The sequence below is a fragment of the Malania oleifera genome, chromosome 7 (assembly GCF_029873635.1).
Source record: "Malania oleifera isolate guangnan ecotype guangnan chromosome 7, ASM2987363v1, whole genome shotgun sequence".
Classification (NCBI taxonomy): Eukaryota; Viridiplantae; Streptophyta; class Magnoliopsida; order Santalales; family Ximeniaceae; genus Malania; species Malania oleifera.
This window is the reverse complement of record NC_080423.1, coordinates 55,538,215-55,556,618: the sequence shown is the minus strand read 5'-3', so window position 1 is coordinate 55,556,618 and position 18,404 is coordinate 55,538,215. Positions and strand designations below refer to the sequence as shown.

At 41.0% G+C, this 18,404-nt stretch overlaps 1 pseudogene; it reads left to right on the top strand.

The window, feature by feature from the left end:
• The first annotated feature begins 13,146 nt into the window (after positions 1-13,146).
• Positions 13,147-18,119, top strand: LOC131160843 (uncharacterized; annotated as a pseudogene).
• The last annotated feature ends 285 nt before the right edge of the window (positions 18,120-18,404 follow it).

Sequence of the window (18,404 nt, the reverse complement as noted above, 5' to 3'; positions counted from 1 at the left end):
TGGTTCCGCCTCATGATGTCGAGGAATTCCTGAAAATAATCAAGCATAGCGAATACAGCGTTGTCAACCAGCTTAAGAAGATGCCCGCGTATATCTCCATTTTATCGCTGTTGTTGAGCTTGGAAACTCATTGGGAGGCTTTGTTTAAGGCCCTCAACCAGGCCTATATTCCCCAATACATCAGCGTCAAGAAATTCAATCATGTGGTTGGTGGTCTTATTACTACCAATTACATCACATTCGCTGATGAGGAGATCCAGTAGAAGGATATGGGCATAACTAGGCACTGCACATTTATGCTAAATGCTGGGATCACATGATTGCAGGAGTACTAATTGACAACGGGTCATCCTTGAATGTCATGCCTATGACGACCCTGCAAAAGGTGCCTATTGACCTTGCTTACATAAGACAAAACAACCTGACCATAGGAGATTTCGATGACACCCGCAGAGAATCAGTGGGATCCATAGAAATCCCTGTACAGATCGGGTCTATCACCTTTGACATCACATTCCAAGTTATGGCCATTACCCCACCTTACAACTGTTTATTGGAAAGGTTGTGGATACATAACACTGGGGCAGTTCCGTCATCTTTGCACCAGCGGGTGAAATTCGTTGTGGGTGGATGGGAAATTGGTTTGCGTTTACGGAGAAACAAACTTGATGGTGACCAAACCCACTTCCACCCCCTATGTGGAAGCAGTTAAGGAGGCATTGGAAGATTCATTTTAGGCTTTTGAGATAATCAATGCAGCAATTATGACCGAAGGATCTCCAATTCCAGAACTCCAGGTTTCCTTTACAGCTCGTATGGTTGCTACGGAACTGATCAGGTAGGGGTATCATCCGGGTCAAGGGCTAGAAAGGTGCTTGTAAGGAATTCCAAGGCCGTTGATGGTTCCAGAGGTGAAGGATAGATATGGTTTGGGTTATAGGCCCACCTTTGCAGATAAAAAGAAGAAGAAGGCAGAGAAAGAGACACAAAGGAGGGAGAGACTCATCGGTGAGACCAACATTCAGTGGGGATAAGGTGTCCCACATATAGATCAGACCTTCATGAAGAGCAGTCAAGATGATCTCGAGCCAGAAATGAGGCAACTGGGTATATTTGTTCTAGACTTGGAGGCTTCCCTAAACACTTCAGAAAAGTGGGTTCGCCATTTTCAACCAAGAGCGGAATTACAGAATTGGAGTTCTTTTGAGTTTCCTTGTGTCTTCATGTAATGATTTTTATTCTTGTTTTTCCTTTAAAAATTTTTCTTGTTTTGTAACCTGAGGACACTATAGTCCTGGGCAGTTTGTCACTTAATGAAAATGGATTATGCATTTCTTGACATTTGTTTGCATCCCGAGCTCAGTTGTCAAAATTTGTTTGCTATGACTTCATGCAAGAATAGGGGAGATAATGACACCAGTGCCCTTAACCAAGAAATTGATTTTATTTTTGCAAACATAATTCATGAAATCAAAATTGAAGAAGGTGAGGTGAATTTATCCCTGAAATAGAGAGAATGTTGAAGTTCGATGAAAAGCTAACACTAACTAGTAGTGACCCCACCGTTGTAATCAACCTGGGAACTAAGGAAGAACCCAAACAGGTGAAAATTGGAGCATTGTTGAGGGGTGAGGAAAGGAGCAAAATAATTGAGCTGTTAAAAGAATATCAGGATGTGTTTGCTTGGTCATATCAGGATATGTTAGGTTTGGACACAAATTTGGTAACCCACAAAATTCCCTTCTACCTAGATTCTAAGTCGGTGAAGCAAAAGTTAAGGAGAATGCGGCCAGAAATGTTGGTTAAGATAAAATAGGAGGTGTAGAAACAATTTGAGGCCGGGTTTCTACAGGTAGCCCAATATCCCGAATGGATGGCTAACATTGTCCCAATAATAAAAAAATGGCAAAGTATGAGTTTGTGTGGACTATTGGGGCTTAAATAAAGCTAGCCCGACAATTCCCACTCCCGCACATTGATACGCTGGTGGACAATACAACAGGGCACGCCTTATTTTTGTTCATGGATGGTTTTTCGGGATACACTCAAATTAAGATGGCCCTATAGGATAAGGAAAAGACCACTTTTGTCACATTATGGGGGATCTTTTGTTACAAGGTCATTCCATTTGGTCTAAGGAATGCTAGGGTTACTTACTAAAGAGTTATGGTGACTCTATTCCATGACTTAATGCACAAAGAGATTGAGGTGTATGTAGATGACATGATTTTCAAATCCCGAAATGGAGATCACCATGCAACAAACTTGGAGAAGTTATTTAAGAGGCTCCGGAAATGCTAGTTAAAGCTAAACTCGGAAAAGTGTACTTTTGGAGCCACGTTAGGAAAGTTGTTAGGGTTTATAGTGAGTGAGAAGGGGATTGAGGTCAACCCTGACAAAATTAAAGCCATTCAAGAAATGCCTAGCCCTAATACTGAAAAGGAAGTACGTTGTTTCCTGGGTAGGCTCAATTACATAGCTCGATTCATATCTCAACTAACTACCACATGTGAGCCCATCTTTAAGTTGTTAAGGAAGAATAACCCAGAAAGGTGGAATGAAGAGTGCCAAGAGGCTTTTGAGTGGATAAAGAAATACCTCATGAATCCCTCATTATTAGTACCCCTGGTGCCTAGAAGACCGCTAATTTTATACCTAGCAGTATCAGAGAAATCCATGGGTTGTGTATTAGGCCAGCATGATGAGTTAGGAAGAAAAGAAAGAGCCATTTATTACCTAAGCTAAAAGTTCATAGAGTATGAGTCTAAGTACTAGGACTTGGAAAAAACATGTTGCACTTTGGTATGGGTGGTCAGTAGGCTGAGACAATACACATTGTATTACTCAACCTGACTGATTTCCAATATGGACTTGATCAAGTATGTGTTCAAAAAGCCTGCAGTGACAGGACGAGTTGCACAGTGGCATATGTCGTTGATCGAATATGATATCACTTATGTAACCAGAAAGGCTATTAAGGGAAGCGTCATTGTAGAGTATCTGACAGATAGGGCCATGGAGGATTACCAGCCTATGGAGTTTGACTTCTTGGATAAAAACATTGATTCAATAAGCCAAAAAGAAGAAGATTATGAAGGTTGGATGATGTTATTTGATGGGGCGGTCAATGTGTGGGGAGATGGAATATGAGCCATACTCATATCACTAGAAGGGAGGCATTATCCGGTTATAGCCAAGCTGACTTTTCCTTGTACAAACAATATAGTAGAATACAAAGCATTTATATTGGGCTTGTAGGCTGCCGTAGACTCGGGTATCAAAGAATTGATTGTAAAGGGAGACTCAGACTTGGGTGTTCATTAGGTGACAGGAGAATGGGAAACCCGAGATTCCAAACTGGTGCCGTATCAAGAATACATTCAGGAGATGATCAAAGGATTTGATAGCATCAGTTTCTCCCACTTGCCAAGGGAAAACAATTTAATTCCTAATGCGCTGGCTACTTTAGTGGCTTTAATCAAAGTAGAACTAGGAATGGAGATTGAGCCGATTCAGATCAGGATACGGTTAGAGCTCGCTCACTGTGCAGTGGTAGAGGAAGCTGACGGGAAACCTTGGTTCCATGATATCAAAGCATACATCGAGCGAGATGAGTACCCCGAATGAGTAATCAGTAATGATCGAAAGACCATCAAGAGATTGGCCATGGGATTCTTCTTAGATGGTGAAGTGTTGTACAAAAGGAACCACGATATAACCGTCCTACGATGTATAGAAGCACAGGAAGCAGGAAGAATCATACATGAAGTCCACGATGGTGTCTGTGGTACTCACGTCGGGGGTCACTCATTGGCACGGAATATCCTCAGGAGCGGATATTCTTGGTTGACCATGGAAAGGGATTGCATTGAATACACTTGAAAGTGCCATAAATGCCAAGTTTACGGAGACCGGATACAAGTTCCATCGGTCCCCCTCCACGTTTTATCCACACCCTGGCCCTTTTCAGCTTGGGGTATAGACGTGATTGGGCCAATTACTCTGAATGCCAGCAATGGGCACCACTTCATCTTCGTGGCTATTGATTATTTCACCAAATGGGTAGAGGCGACCTTATACTCCAGTGTCACATAGAAGGTAATCAGTCGCTTTATAAAGAGAGAATTTATTTGCCGGTATGGAATTCCTGAAAGGATAATTCAGACAATGCCAAAAACATGAACAACGAAGTGATGACAAAGTTGTGCAGTTAGTTCAAGGTTAGGCATCACAATTCAGTTCCTTATAGACCACAGATGAATAGGGCAGTGGAAGTAGCAAATAAGAATATCAAAAGCCTCTTGGAAAAGATGACTGAAACCTACAAAGATTGGCATGACAAACTCCCATTTGCCCTAATGGCGTATAGAACCACAGTCCAAACCTCCACAGGAGCTACTCCTTTCTCTCCGATGTACAGAATGAAGGTTGTGATCCCAATAGAAGTTGAAATCCCATCCTTACGAGTCTTGAAGGAAGTATAGTTGACTAAAGCAGAATGGATACAATCCCAGTATGACTAGTTGAGCCTGATTAAGGAAAAAAGGATGATCACCATAGTTCATGGGCAATTGTACTAGAGAAGAGTGATGAGGGCATTCAATAAGAAGGTGCGACCTTGGCAATTCCAGGAAGGGGATTTGGTGTTGATAAAGATTTTTCCAATCAATACGGACCCTCACGGTAAGTGGACACCTAACTACGAAGTGCCTTACGTGGTTAAGAAGGCATTCTCAGGAGGCGCCTTATTGCTGGCAGACATGGATGGAACCGACCTCCTGCACCCTGTTAATTTTGATGTTGTAAAGAAATATTATGCTTAGAGGCCTTGTACACTCTCAAAATAAAGTTAATAAAATGATCATGTTGTTACTTGATGTGTCCTCTATTTGTTCATGTTTTGATTGGATGACAGATAACCATTTTTGCCCGGCTAGTTTTCCCCTATAAAACCCAAAAAATTGCTCATCACTTGGAAAACCCTTTGAACTTAAAAATTAAGTTATTTTATTCAAAATGCCATTTCCCAAATTTAAACCGAGTTGGCGTTCTCAAGGGTCCGAAAAATCACGTGAGACAAAAATTGACTACCCAAAATGATAGTAGGCCATCTTTCCACTACCCAAAAATTAAGGAAGGAAAATACCCCTTGTTACCCCCGTTCAGCTTGAAATATTTAGCCTTTTGCTTAAATCCGCTAAATAATCACACCCTACACTAGGGCAGTTTTGGAAAGATCGGTTCCAAACGAAGTCTAAATGAATAAATGGAGGCATGATTCCCCCACAAAAGAAGAGAAAATGTGGAAAAAAAATAAAAGAAAGAATCAAAGCAAATAAGAAGTAAGGGACATACGTCATTTGTGATCTTTGGCCACCATTTGGTAATATTCATGATTTTGAGCCTTATTTACCCTTTCTTCTGTAACCGATACCCACAGCTTACATTACGATCTTAATGAAATACCTGACTAGATTGACGCACATTGTTGTCTCAAATGATTTGTCAAACTCAATATGAGTTTGAATTACGTAATGACCTGATCCTGTAAAGGTACGTAGGTAGGCAGCTTGTTCAAATTGACAAGATCGGTCAATGGTTTGTGAAAACCCCAAACTAGGGCAGAATACATCATTCGGGGAGGGGATTTTTGAGCATTAGTTTCCTTCTCTTCTGAAAGTCCGCGTCCTTAAAGCCAATGTTTCTTCCCAAGTCTCAAAAGACTATCTAGAGATTGAAACATGAGCAATGCCCAATCGGATCATATGGACAAACAAATGAATGAAGAGTACCATCCGGTCTTACCGCATTAAAAGGAAGAGTGAGTTCTTTTCAGTGAAATTGGGGTAGTTCGTGAAAAAGGGGGAGAGTTAGTTTGGCTTCATAAATTAACATCAGCATCATAGGACAAGGGGACACTAGTGTGAAGTTGATCCTTTTCCGAAAATAATTTTTGAACATAGCAAAACAACCATTTTGCACAGTCTAATACCCTGAGTTAGCGAATTGATGTCATAAATGCATAATCGTTTTTGTTACTAAAAATCCTTTTGTTTTTCAAAAACCCCTGAAAAACGTACAGTCAAAAGAACTAAGAGTTCTAGACACTGGGGCAGACTTCGATCACCGATTGGAATCTAAAATGTAGCCGAGATCAGTGGCGAGTAAATATTGGGGCAGATTTCGAGCGCCTTTTTGAAATTTGAAACTTGGCCAACATTAGTGTCAATTTGGAAAAAGAGCCAAGGCCAACAACAGACAAATGCAACCAGGGCAGATTTCGTGATGAGTTCCAGCGGAACCAATTTTGGTGCCCCTATATTGGAGAAAAAGGCTAAGACCAGTGATAGATAAATTTTACTGGGGCAGACTTCATGTTGGGTTCCATTTGGGCCAAGTTAGATACCTTTATCTTAGACTGGAATTCAAAAGCATGACGAGGATCAGGGATTGGGCAGTTGATTACAGGTGCATTGGAAAAAGAAAGGTCGTGCATCCTCATGCATTTCATGCATTACATAGAAAGAGAAATAAGAAAAGGTATTCACATTATAAGTAGCAGCATGCATACATATCATGTAACATGCATCATCATGCACATGTACATATAGCAACATATCCCTGCATTCTAGCATCACAAGTTAGCAACATGCATACATATAGCAACCAAGCACCATTCATTCACACTTGTCTTGTGAAATAGGCTTTTGAATAATCCTTTGGCACTTTTGGCTGAACCATTCTTGTTTTGCTATTATTTGAAACTGGGGCAGTTGACCCCAGACACAGATTGACAAACATTGAAATTAGGGTAGCTACCCCAGACACAAATTGACAAACTTTGAAATTGGGGCAACGAACACCATGCACAGACCTACATACCTTGAAACTGGGGCAGCTAACCCTAGGAACCAATCAAGGCATTGGTTTTTGAGTTGCAAATCGGGTAGTATAAAGACAACCAAAGAACCCTGGGATCTTGTACTCGATTGATCATCCCCAGTGGAGTAACTCTGAGCCCTACACTTGATGGCATTTTCCAAAAGAATCTTGGGGTCTCACACTCGATTGATTACCCTCAGTAGGGTAATCATTTTCCAAAATACTGACTTTCCCAAAAGATCTCGAGATTTTGATCCCGATTGATCATCCCCAGTGGGTCAGTTATGTTTCAAACTTAAAAATTAATTTTCCAAAGAATCTCAAAGTAACCATTTTTCAAACACAAGATTTCCTACCTAAATACCCAAAAGTTTTGGATCGGGTTATCGAACCCGCCATAGCTCAGATTATCACATCCGTAGCTAGCCATTTCGAGGAAAGTTTTGGCTCGAGTCATCAAACCCGCCATGGCTCAGATAATCACATTCGTAGCAAGCCATTTGAGAAAAGTTTTGGCTTGGGTCATTGAACTCGCCATGGCTCGGATTATCACATTCGTAGCAAGCCATCTGAGGAAAGTTTTGGCTCGGGTCATCGAACCTGTCATGACTCGAATTATCACATCCGCAGCAAGCCATCTTAGGAAAGCTTTGGCTTGGGTTATCGAACTCGCCTTGACTCGGATTATCACATCCGTAGCAAGCCATTTGAGGAAAGTTTTGGCTCGGCTCATCGAACTCACCATGGCTCCGATTATCACATCCGTGGCAAGCCATTTCAAGGAAAGCCTTGGCTCGAACCATCGAACTCACTTTAGCTCGGATTATCACATATGTAGCAAGCCATTTGAGGAAAGTTTTGGCTCGGGTCATCGAACTTGCCATGGCTCGAATTATCACATCCATAGCAAGCCATTTGAGGAAAGATTTGGCTCGGGTCATCGAACTCGCCATGGCTGGGTTATCACATCCGTAGCAAGCCATTTGAGGAAAGTTTTGGCTTAGGTCATTGAACCCGCCCTAGCTCAGATTATCACATTCGTAGTAAGTCATTTGAGGAAAGTTTTTGGCTTGGGTCATCGAACCCGCCATAGCTCGGATTATCACATCCATAGCAAGCCATTTGAGGAAAGTTTTGGCTTGGGTCATCGAACCTGCCATGGCTCGAATTATCATGTTTGTAGCAAGCCATTTTGAATAATTTTGGCCTGGGTCGGTGTAGTCGCTGCCACTCGGATTAATCACTTGCAATGCAAATCATTACCTCAAGATTTAAAAAAAAAAAAAAAAAAATTTCCCCTGGTTGGCAGAAGCCAATTGTGGTTGATTAACTAAGGATGTGACTTGGTTAAAATAAGTGTCTTATATCTTTGTAGACTTGTTTACTTCAAATAACATAGGAGAGATCCTACTATTATATTGAATCAAGAAAGCCTACAAAGAGGGGTAGCTATCAACAACCTAATTTTAACCAGACATCCCCAAGAAAACCCAAAAAAATAGGAGTTGACTTTGAGCCATAACTAACCCTGAGTTTTGAAATTAAGACCCAAATCCCTCAATCAAGTCTTTCGAATGTTGATCGATTCTTCAAAATTAAAAAATAAGGTTTAAAGTCGAGTCCTGTAAATGTTTAGTTCAAGTCTTAGGTTTTAAGCCAATTGTTAGGGAGGGTTTATGGTAATTTTAATTAACTCTTTTAGTTGCAAAATTAATCTTGGTTGTTGTATAGTACCCTGTAGTTCCAAAATTAACCCCCTTAGGTATTAGGGTTTGAGTCTTAGGAGTCTGAAGGTTGAGTCCTTCTAAGTCGAGTACCTCTAATGTAGCTGATTTCAAGACCATTTTCCCTTAGTTGAGTCCTGTAGTTGCCATGTTCATTGTAGGCTAGGCTTCAAGGTCCTTTAATGCTAGAAGTATTGTCCTTCATGACAAGTCAATATCCTAGTCCCTAAGCCTAATTTTAATTTCAAAACCCAAAAATTGGTTTAGTTGATCGAGTCCTTTAAGTTTCCATGAGTTTGGAAATTTCCAAACTTGGTATTGAGCTTTTAAAATCTTAAACTGTTTTCAAAATCGGGTCTTAACTTTAGGACATGCCTTGTCTGGTTATTAAAGTCATACTTACTGGGTTGTTTGGTCAAAACTAGTCAATCCTAAAGTCACATTTATTGCTTGGAGCTTCTTAAGCAAGAAGTCAAAATCGATCAAACTGTTGTAGTCAAAATTAAAAAATCACATGCAGGGGTAGGAGGCACGTGCAGTAGGAGCCCACACAGAACGATGCATATACAATAATTTTATAAATAAAAAAAATAATAAACATCAAAATAGGACACATGTATACAGTACTGGATATAGGGAAATAAAGTGCTATGTAAAGGGAATGTTACAAATGGTAGTTGCACACAAGGCAACTCGAGAGTACATGTACATACAAAACTCACAAATAAATACAAAAATACACCAAAATTCAAATAAAAAGTTCCATGCATCCATTCTGGAGCTACCAATTGGACCTCCCTAGCTCACTTGCGTAAAGTGGAATTAGTCTGTTAGCAGTTGAAATAAAAAAAAAATAAAAAAAAATGCAAAATTCAAAAAGCAAAAAGCTGATCCTAAACCCTCCACTCTTGGACTGCCAGCTGGAAGAGCCCTGAAAGCCTGCCATTCTTGTAATGCCACCTGGATCTCCTGACCCACCTGCACACCAAAAGGAATCAGTTAGAAGGAATTTCAAGAATGGAAATGGAAATTCTCGTGCCCAAGGAGGAGAGGACACTTGGAAAGTAATATTCCCTCTCTAACTTTTTGTTATGGGGAAATTGGCACCAAATGGGCAGCCCAACCTCCCTATAAATAGGGAGGTTTTTGTACTGTAGCAGACACCTCAGAGAGTACAGAATTACTCTGCAAAAATATAGAGAGAGAAAGCATACATAAACCTTGTGAGAATTGGGAGAGATAGAAAAATAGAGGGAAGGAAGCTCTGTTGAATTGAGAGTTCCAGAGAGAGGACTCTGCAGGTGTAGAGACCAGAAGATGTTATTCTATGCACACCATACACCCAGTGCAACTCTTATTTAGAGCAGGAGACAGGCGGTATTCGAAATTAGAAACAGAGCTTCGGACTTAACTTCAGTTTGTGAACTTTCAGACACATATAGATTGGAGAAGAAGACCAGAGGAGATAAGAAGAAAAGGGTAAAATTCATAACCACCCTCCTTACTTTGTGTATCAATGATCATGTGTGAGTTAGTCAAAATGCAGGTACTCTCATCCCAAGTCTTGGGTTCGAACCCGAACTTGAGAAGACCCTGAACTGATTCACCTCTTGAACCCATACCCGAACTCGAACTCAAATTTAATTACTTTGATACGCACTTATTTTGAAGTCGGGTTCGGACCCTGATCCATTTCAAGCTCGAGTTCAATTACCCCCAAGCCTAGTTTTAAAAAATGAACCGAGCCTTTGTTTTAAAAAAAGTGAACGGGCCTACCCATTTTAAAAATAAACCCGGGCTTTTGTTTTAAAGAAGTGAGATGGCCTTGTTTTGAAAAAGAGAAACTTGGGCCATGTAAGTGGGCCAACCCTATTTGGAAAAAAAAGCTTGGGCCTTGTTGTTTAAAAATCTGAAGTGGGCTAACCCCGTTTTAAAAAAAGAAACCTGGGCCTTGTAAGTGGGCCGACCTTGTTTGAAGAAAGAAGCTCAGGTCTTGTTATTTAAAAATCTGAAGTGGGTCAGCCCATTTTTAAACTCAAGCCCAATTCTTTGAAATCAAACTTAGGCCCAAGTTACTTAAGCCCCTTCTCATAAATCCCAGGGTTCACACGTACCCTAGACACGTGACAGAGCCCATATGGCTCACTCGGGGTCCCTCGAGTTCACTCAACTCTCCCATGATGACTTGCATGAGTCAACCCTAGTTTGACTAACACACTCACTGGGTTGACTCGCGTGAGTCAACCTTGACACTCACTCACCGAGTCGAAGACGAGTTGACTGGTATTCAACCTCACGAACCCACCTGAAACCCTAATCAAAACAAGCCCTTATACAGACACCCAGATTTGAACAACAAATTCGTATCATCACAAACATCACACACACCCCCAAATTTGAATCACACACACACACACACACACACACCAGATTTCAAAAGGTAAAAACATTGACAAAAAAATAAAAAATGAAGAACACGGGGACTTAGCTTTTTAAATTTCTAGATCTTCCCAGATACACCTTTGGCCCACCGATCATTCGTCATCATCTAGGCAAACTCTGTCAACTTCGAATGCACTTGTGTGTTCAATGGCCCATTGACAGCCAAGGAGTGGTGAGAATGGGGGCTTCACCAGTCTGAGAAGGGAAAAAAGAGAGGGCGAGAGAGAAGAAAATAGAGATGGTGAGAGAGAAGAGAGCAGAGAGGAACCGAGAGAAGAGAGTAGAGAGTTGCAGAGAAGGGGGAAGAGCAGAGAGAGTTGTAGAGAAGGGGGAAGAATAGGGACAATGAGAGAATAGGGAGAGTGCGAGAAGAGGAAAAAAAGAGAGAGGGTGTTCGAGAAAATGAAAAATGAAAAAACAAACCAAACACAAAATTTGGGCTTAAGTATCTAAAGCCATGGACCCACAGGATTAAGACATGTGGTATTGTTCCTATCGTTCGATCAAGGCGCGTGCAAGACCTTCTAGCAACTGTTGGATTCGAACTCCCATCTACACCTCAAACGCAACCACTTTAGCAATCTAGATGCATTTAGCTGTTGCCGTTCGATCTGGACCCATCGGGTGGTCAAGATTCATCCTCGTCATCGGCTCTGACACGCCCTTGTAGTCGTTGGATGTCCGCGTACCATCAATGGTGGCGATTTAATGGTGTTTGAGGCATTAACTGTGGCTAGCATGCGTGTCTGTCCATCTACTAGCGCGAGTTGATGCGTGGTGTTCCTGTCCACTCCCCCATCAATGCCCTTTAATCCTCCCTCATTAGCCGTCTGATCACCCTTCGATGGACGGCCGAGATTCGGCCATGACCCAAATATGCCCATCACCCATTCACATTAATTGACCTTTGACATGTGGCAAACAAACCCCCATCCTTGTTGGATTTTAGCCTCCATCAACAGTCAGGATCGGCCATGTCAGGAGTCATGATGGACTCCTAACCCACCACGCGAGAAGCAACATGTGGCACCCATCCTCTTTGCATATGCCTAGCCTAGCATGGCCATTTGAGGATCCTCCGATTAAGACCCCTTGTCCACGATCACGATCACACCACGTGGCCTATCCGTGGTCTTGACGGTCCACCATCCGGGGATTGACGCGTGGCCCGGCTGTGAGCCGGTTGGCCTTGATCGACCTTAAATCAGTCCCTCTTGGACTGGTCAATGTTTGACCGGTCCTACCTTCTCCCCAAATTGGTTCTTATCGGTTTTTGTTTTATTTTTATTTTGAATAAATTCATTTAAACTTCAAATAATTCATAAAAAAACTCCCAAAAATTCTAGAAAATACCAAAAAATCTAAAAAAATCAGAAAAATTCCCAAAAAAATATTTTAAGTCATGTAAAAATAATTCCATCACATTCATTCTTACACATGCCCATACACGCACACGCACACATTTATGCACTCAGACACTCACACAATGTACACCCTCATGCATGCATGCATACGATCACCACCACCCTCATAATCGTACATGCTTACAACTTATGCACTCCAACACTCTCACACGTACACCTTCATGCATGTCCACACTCATGGATTCCAACACTTGCACCGCCACCTTCATCACATGCATTTACACACCCGCACATGTGCACGTTCACACATGTGCACACCCATGCACTCTACGCTCATGCACATGCATGCACACCCATACACATACACATTCATGTATGTACACACCCATGAATTCAACACTCACACACGCAAACCTTCATGCACGGACACACATGCATTCCAACCCTTGCACCACCACCTTCATAACATGCATGTACACACCTGCACACGTTTACGTTCACGCATGTGCACACCCATGCACTCTACGCTCATGCACATGCTTGCACACCCGCACACATACACATTCATGTATCTACACACCCTTGCATTCAACACTCACACACGTACACCTTCATGCACGTCCACACTCATGCATTCCAACACTTGCACCACCACCTTCATCACATGCATGTACACACTCGCACACGTGCACGTTCATGCATGTGCACACCCATGCACTTGCCCTGTAGCAATCATGTCTCACAACAGTGCTAAGAGCGTTGTTGAAGATGCTACAGAACTGGCTAATCTAAAAGTGTTTATGGAGGTCATGATGAGTGAAATGAGGTGTGTGATGAGGTTGGAACTGGAGCAAGTTCACGAATGGATAGTTCAACCGAGGGGAGTGAGGGTTGAAGATGAAGAGCCTTACGGGGTTGGTTTTGATGAACAAGATGATCGGGATTCTATTGTTAGTAATAGGAGACATGAAGGGCGGTTTAGAGAAGCTAGGAATCGGGAAGATAACAACTTGGGTAGTATTAAGATGAAGATTTTGTCATTTCAAGGTAGATCCGACCCTGAAGCATACCTTAAGTGGGAGAAGAAGATGGATTTCGTATTTGACTACCACAACTATTCTAAAACAAAGAAGGTAAAATTAGCTGTGATTGAATTTTCTGATTATGCTATTACTTGGTGGGATCAGCTTGTTATAAACAGGAGGCGGAATAGAGAACGACTAATAGAAACATGGGAGGAGATGAAAACAGTGATGAGAAAGCGGTTCGTTCCAAGTTACTACTACCGAGAGTTGTACAAAAAGCTACAAGGTCTTAGGTAGGGAAGCCGGAGCGTAGAGGAATACTACAAGGAGATAGAGATTGCTATGATTCGAGCTAATGTAGAGGAAGACCAAGAAGCTACAATGGCTAGGTTTTTATTTATATTAAATCGGGAAATTCAAGATAAGTTAGACATGCAGCATTATGTGGAGTTGGAAGATATGGTGCACATGGCCATCAAAGTGGAGCAACAACTTAAGAAGTGGGGTGTGTCTTGTGTAGCCCATAACTCCAGTTCTATCTCTTGGAAACCAAGCTATACCAAGAAGATGGACAAGTCACAAACGTCCAAAGCCGAGCCTAAGTCTGCGAACACCTGCCACATTCCTTAAGGTAAACTGACACTTCCACCTCTAGGAATCGTGACATTAAATGTTTTAAATGTCAAGGCAGGGGACACATAGCAAGTCAGTGTCTAAACAAGTAGGTCATGGTGTTGCAAGACAATGGTGAAATTGTGACTGACAATGAAGATTTCGACAATGATGACATGCCACCATTGGAGGATGTTTTCGAGGAGGAATATTTAGCCCTTGATGCATCGATATTGGTGGCAAGGAGAGCATTGAGCTTGCAAACAAAAGGAGTTGATGGAGTGTAGCGAAAGAATATCTTTCACACTAGGTGCTACGTCAAAGATAAGGTATGCAGTGTGATTATTGACTGTGGTAGTTGTACTAATGTTGCAAGCACAATTATGGTGGAAAAATTGGGACTACCCATGTTGAAGCACCCTAGACCGTACAAGTTGCAATGGTTAAATAATAGCGGTAAGATAAAGGTGAACAAGCAGGTCTTGGTCGCATTTCGAATCGGTAAATACGAAGATGAATTATTGTGTGATGTAGTACCAATGCAAGCTAGACACTTATTGCTAGGGCTTCCATGGTAGTTTGATAGGCGTGTGAAGCATGATGGCTTTATGAACAAATACGCCTTTGTACTTAATCAATGATCAATCACTCTTGTACCATTGAGTCTGCAGCAAGTATATGAGGATCAAGTGAGATTGCAAAAAGAGAGTGAACAAAAGAAAATGAGTTAAAATTAGAGAGAGGCTGAGAAAAATGGGAGAGAAAAAGAAAATCAAAATTCGGACATTAAGAGAAAACCAGAGAGAAAACAAAAGAAATTCTATGCAAAAGTGAGTGAAATTAAGCGAGCAATGTTTTCAAATTAGCTGATGATTGTACTTTTGTACAAAGAGGCGTGTCTATATACTAATGAACTTGACCTTGCTTTGCCTAGTTCTGTTGTTTTCCTTTTGCAGGAGTATGAGGATTTTTTTCCTGAGGAAACACCATATGGGTTACCTCCAATTCGAGGGATTGAACATCAAATTGATTTTGTTCCTGGTGCGAGAATCCCAAACCAACCAGCCTATAGGAGCAATCCTGAGGAGACAAAGGAGCTTCAATGGCAGGTAAGTGAGTTGTTGGAAGGAGCTTCAATGGCAGGTAAGTGAGTTGTTGGAAAAAAGGCACGTGAGGGAGAGCATGAGTCCATGCGCCGTTCCGATCTTACTTGTACCTAAGAAGGATGGGACGTGGAGAATGTACCTTGATTGCCGAGCCATCAACAACATAAAGATAAAGTATCGTCATCCTATTCCTCACTTAGATGATATGTTAGATGACCTGCATGATTCTTGTGTATTTTCTAAGATTGATTTAAAGAGTGGTTATCATCAAATTAGAATAAAAGAAGGAGATGAATGGAAAACTTCCTTCAAAACAAAGTATGGTTTGTATGAATGGTTAGTCATGCCTTTTGGATTGACTAATGCTTCGAGCACCTTTATGAGACTTATGAATCATGTTTTGCGTGCATATATAGGAAGATTTGCAGTTGTCTACTTTGATGATATACTCATTTATAGAAAAAATGCGGACGATCATGTAATACATTTGAAATCTGTTTTAGATGTCCTTAGGAAAGAAAAGTTGTTTGTTAATCTAAAGAAGTGTACTTTTTACACTGATAAGTTTGTATTTCTGGGATTTGTTGTTAGTACACAAGGTATACAGGTTGATGAAGAGAAGGTACGTGCAATCCAAGAGTGGCTGAGTCCCACAAGTGTAGATAATGTTTGTAGTTTTCATGGACTTGCTAGTTTCTACCGACGGTTCGTGAAGGACTTTAGTAGCATAGCCGCACCAATTACCGAAGTGATCAAGAAGAACATTGGATTTAAATGGGGAGAAGAACAAGAGAAGGCGTTCCAATTACTCAAAGAGAAGCTAACCAACACCCCCTTATTGTCTTTACCTAATTTTTTGAAAACGTTTGAGGTTGAATGTGATGCTTCAGGTATTGGCATAGGCGCAGTTCTTATGCAGGAAGGACGACCAGTTGTTTACTTCAACGAGAAACTAAGCAGGGCAGCCTTAAACTACCCAACTTATGATAAGGAGTTGTATGCATTAGTTTAGGCTTTAGAGACGTGGCAACACTACCTATGACCTAAGGAATTCTTGATTCACACTGAAACACTTGAAGGGACAACACAAGCTAAACAAAAGGCATGCGCGTTGGGTGGAGTTCATTGAGACGTTTCCATACGTCATCCGGTATAAGCAAGGCAAGGAGAATGTGGTCGCCGATGCACTTTCTTGCAGGTATGCATTACTCTCCACACTTGATGCAAAATTTCTTATTTTTGAGCTCATTAAAAACTTATACGCTGATGACCACGAATTCTGTGAAGTATACTGGGCTTGTAAGAAAACCGCTTGTGGTAAGTTCTTTAGGCTTGATGGATTCCTGTTTCGAGAGAATAAGTTATGCATACAAAATTGTTCCTTGAGGGAGTTGTTAGTGCAGGAATCTCATGGTGGGGGATTAATGGGACATTTTGGAGTTGCAAAGACTTTACCTATTTTGCAGGAACATTTCTATTGGCCTTACATGAAAAGAGATGTTAAGAGAATTTGTGGTAGATGTGTCACATGTAGGCAAGCCAAATCCAGAGTGAGGTCCAACGGTTTGTATACCCCTTTACCAATTCCTAGTGAGCCTTGGATTGATATTTCCATGGACTTTGTGTTAGGATTTCCTAGGACTAAACGTGGGAGAGATTCAATTTTTGTAGTTGTGGATAGATTTTCTAAGATGGTACACTTTATTCCATGTCACAAAACGGATGATGCCTCACATGTTGCTGATTTGTTCTTTAGAGAGATTGTGAGATTACATGGCATGCCTAAAACAATTGTTTCAGATAGAGATGCTAAGTTCTTGAGCTATTTTTGGAAGACTTTGTGGTGTAAGCTAGGTACTAAGCTATTGTTTTCTACTACTTGTCATCCACAAACTGATGGTCAAACTGAAGTAGTAAACAAGACTTTGTCTACTTTATTGAGGGCAATCATTAAAAAGAACATCAAAACATGGGAAGAATGTTTACCACATGTTGAGTTTGCTTATAACAAATATGTTCATTCTGCTACTAAATTTTCACCATTTGAAATTGTGTATGGATTTAATCCTTAACTCCATTGGATTTATCTCCTTCACCTTTGATTAAGCATGTTAATTTAGATGGCAAAAAGAGAGCCGACTTTGTCAAGAAGATTCATGAGAAAGCACGACTTAACATTGAGCGAAGAACGGAGCAGTATGCAAAACAAGTCAACAAGGGGCGTCACAAGATGCTTTTTGAACTCGGAGATTGGGTTTGGTTGCATATGAGAAAAAAGAGATTTCCAGCGTAAAGACGTTCCAAATTGCTTCCAAGAGGAGATGGACCTTTCCAAGTCCTAGAGCGCATCAATGACAACGCTTACAAGCTAGATTTACTTGGTGAGTATAATGTAAGTGCCACTTTTAATGTTACTGATTTGAGTCCTTTTAATGTAGGTGATGATTTGAGGGCAAATCCTTTTCAATAGGAGGGGAATGATGCAAATCATAGCACAACTTCAAAGGAACTTGTCCAAGTGCCGATTGGGCCGGTTACGAGAGCACGAGCAAGGAAATTTAAAGCTGCACTCAATGGATTGATTCAAGAGGCATGGACTCCAGCAAATTCGTGGAGGCCCATTGAGCATGACCCATGTAAGCAAAAAAGATTCATCAACATGATTGAAACTCTAGAAGAATCTAGCCAAGGCCAAGCTTAAATTGGCATGTTTAAATGCTATAATAATGGTGTACTATTCAAATATGAGATTTGATTCTTTGACTTTTGTGTTATATTTAATTTGTAATCTTGCAAGAACTCTTAGTAAGTTGTTGAGAGTTATTGAACCTAATTTGTAATCTTTCAAGAAGTCTTAGTAAGTTGTTGAGAGTTGTTGAGAGTGGTTTGAAGTGTTTAATGCTTTGTCTTCCAGGTTATGCCTATAAAAGCTTTCTTATTGTAAGAACAAAGGGGATTGATTGAGTAAAACTATGAGAGTATTTTTTCTGCTGTTCTTTGAAGAACTATTCGAACTTATCAGGATTTCTTATGGCGTTCACCAACGACTTATCAAACGGTTTTCCACCACCGTTTGTGGCATCTTCCTTATATCGAGGTTCTTATTTCGCAATAAACAACAGGTTGAGGTTGTATATACCAAGGTTCTTGTTTGTTGTAAACAACAGGTCGAGGTCTATCATTCAATTCTGAACGTAGAACGATCTTGGGTTCCTTTTTTTAGTTAACGGATCTCGTTATTTTGGCCGG